The sequence below is a fragment of the Cornus florida genome, unplaced genomic scaffold, assembly GCF_030987335.1.
Source record: "Cornus florida cultivar Cherokee Brave unplaced genomic scaffold, ASM3098733v1 CherokeeBrave_3.0.0_Hap2_Chr02, whole genome shotgun sequence".
NCBI lineage: Eukaryota > Viridiplantae > Streptophyta > Magnoliopsida > Cornales > Cornaceae > Cornus > Cornus florida.
The window spans coordinates 46,908,788-46,911,952 of record NW_026775572.1 but is presented as its reverse complement, the minus strand read 5'-3'; the positions used below and the strand labels follow the sequence as shown (position 1 = coordinate 46,911,952).

The window sequence follows — 3,165 nt, the reverse complement described above, 5'->3', positions numbered from 1 at the left end:
TTTGGTCAATGAAAGGCAATGGAAAATGGTCTTTCCTAGTGGCAAAATTCAGCATTCGGTAATCTATGCAAACACGCCACGAAGTGGCGGTGCGTTTCGAGATGAGATCACCCTAAGCATTTTCAACAACTGTAATTCCCGACTTTTTGGGAACCACTTGAGCTGGACTAACCCACTTGGAATCAGAGATAGGATAAATGATTCCCGTATCTAGAAGTTTCACAACCTCCTTCATGACAACTTCCTTTATATTTGAGTTGAATCTCCTTTGAGTATCCCTAAATGGCCTTTCATTCTCTTCCATGTGTATGCGATGCATACAAATAGAAGGGTTAATGTCTTTTAGGTCAGCCACACTCCATCCAATGGCTTCTTTGTTAGCTTTAAGCACTTCCAAAAGATCATTCTCTTGGTTATTTTCAATATTTGAAGCAATGATGATTAAAAGAGTCTCTTTTGGGCCTAAGAAAATGTATTTAAGAATAGATGGAAGAAGCTTAAGCTCAAGAATAGAAGGAGAGATGAGAGAAGGAACTGGTGGAGTACTAGAGAGTGAATGAAGAGGTTTTTTCTTACTTTTCCAAGGTGGGAAATTCAAAATGGCCACAGAGTCCATCAAAGCATTCACCACACTTATGGATCCTTCTATATCAAAACCGTAACTTTCAAACATTTCATAAAGGCACGCCTCAAGAGGGTCCTCAGAGAGAATAAAGGGAAGATTCTCCTCTATGGTTTCATCCAAGACATCCACTAAGAAACACTCATCTTCATCTGTGGGATGTTGACTTGCATTAAATACATTAAGCTTAACCATCATATTGCTAAAAGAGATATCCATAATGTCGGATCAACAATTAATGGTGACATTGGCGGTGGCAAAGAATGGTCTTCCTAGGATGACTGGAATGTGATTGGTAAGAATAGGGACTGGTTCAGCTTCTAATACCACAAAATCAACCGGGAAATTAAATTTATCAATCTTAATTAGAATGTCCTCAACAATTTCCCTCGGTTTCTTAATTAATCTATCGGCTAGTTGGATTACTATCGATGTTGGCTTCAAGTCCCCTAATCCTAATTGTAAGTAAATAGAGTATGGAATGAGATTAATACTTGCACCTAAATCAATGAGAGCTCTACAAACCTTTTGGTTTCCAATAACACAAGAAATAGTCGGAGCCCCTTAGGATTGGTGTCAGTTTGACTACGCAACTTACCTTTCTCTTTTACATTTAAAGAATTAGCTATTTGCCCAATTTGAACTTCAAGCTTTGTAATTAATTGAGAGTGAGAATGAAACAATTGATTATCCTTTCGAAGATCTCCTAAGTCTTCCAAGACCTTGTCCTCAAAAGTGGGACTCTTAGAAGGTGCTTGATTTAGATTAGAGTAAGATTGAGAATTTAATGCTTGAGGATGAGAATAGGATTGAGATTTTGATGCTTAAGGATGAGAGTATTGATTCACATTTTGAGGATATAATGAAGGACGGTAACCTTGAGAATTCTGATTTTGATTTTGAAGATGTGGGGGAACATACTTTACTTGGTAACCTTGAGTTTGATGAGGATTTGCACCATCTCCTTGATTTTTTCATGCAAAGTTTGGATGATTTTTCCACCCCGGATTGTAAGTATTGGAATAAGGGTTGTTCCCTTGATGAATAAATGCTGCATTTGCTTATTCTTGAGACTCACTTGGTATGATTTATCCAAGAGGACAATTTGAAGTATGGTGAGTATAACTAGAACAATCCATGCACATGTCATTGGAATGATGAGGATAAGATTGAATTGTCGGTCCTTAATTCAAAAGGAATGTATCAAACCTTTAAGCAAGATTTTTGACCTCGACGGCAATTTTCATGGAAGTGTCTATTTGGCATAGAGCTTTCTTTCCTCCTATATTTGCTAAGCGACCCCGCCTAGAAGATGAAAACCTATGTATTGAGTTTTCACTTATTTTATCAAAGAGATGCCAAATTTCATCTTTATTTCTTTCTATGTAGCTTCCGCTATAGGAAGCATCAACAATCCCTTATTAGCATCGGATAAACTTGAAAAGAAATATTGAACTAATTACCACTTAAGAATGTCATGGCGTGGACACTTCCGTAGGAAGCCATTCAAACGTTCCCATGCTTCATGAAGGGGTTCTCCTTCTTCTTGTGTAAATTCACGAATGGAAGTTCTCATTGAATCGGTTCGACTTGCGGGATAGTACTTTTTTAGGAACTCTTGTTGCAATTATGCCCAAGAGGTGATTGTTTTTTACCGCAAGTTGTTAAACCAATATTAACTTTATCCCGAAGAGTGAAAAGGAAAAGCTTCCTTTTAAGGACTTCTTCCGGAACATCCGTGATTTTCATGGTGGAACAAACTTCTAAGAACTCATCTAAATGTTTGTAAGGCTTTTCATTGCTCAACCCATAGAAAAGGGGGCACATGTTAATGGTGGAAGCCTTAATCTTGTAATGATAAGCACAAAAATTTGGCAATTGAATGTAAGTGGGTGCAATATATTGATTTGGAGTGTAACGATCCCTAAGGACCATTGGAGGATTGAGAGGATTGAGGGGAGGATATGGCATTTGACCTTGATGATGGTATGCCATTTGACCTTGTTGAGGGTATGCCATTTGAACATATTGTTGTTGTTACTCACCAATTGGAGGAACAACATTTGGCCTTGGCATCCCTAGATTAGGTTGTTGCACCATAGGATTAACTGGTCGTGGCATTCACAAAGGTGAATGCACACCTTGAGTATCCACAATATGAACTTGTTGTGGGTGGTGAACACCGTTATGATCCACATAACCAAGATCTTTAATGGGATCTAAAATTAGATCTATTGGATTTTCCATTAAAAGTGATGGAAGATCAAAATTTAAAAGATTATGATGATTATCCCTAGTACTACCTCTTAAACGCTAAAGAGAAACTTCGAGATTTTGATTTACAGGAGCAATAGGACAATTAAGTGATCTACGACCATGCATGCACTAGAATAAGTCAACACACCAATACTTCAATTTTTCAACCTCCACATACGATGTTTCCAAACTCCTTAATAATATCAATGCACTTAAAACAAATAAATGCCTCCACATGGGCCGATGCCTTTTACAAGAAGGTATGCTTGGAGTTAAAAATAAAACAA

The 3,165-nt window shown here is 37.6% G+C and overlaps 1 non-coding gene across 1 annotated transcript; it reads left to right on the top strand.

Moving 5' to 3' along the window:
• The first annotated feature begins 2,094 nt into the window (after nucleotides 1-2,094).
• LOC132297931 (small nucleolar RNA R71) lies at nucleotides 2,095-2,201 on the top strand. Its single transcript, XR_009479459.1, has one exon. It is a non-coding gene; the product is annotated as a small nucleolar RNA R71 (small nucleolar RNA).
• The last annotated feature ends 964 nt before the right edge of the window (nucleotides 2,202-3,165 follow it).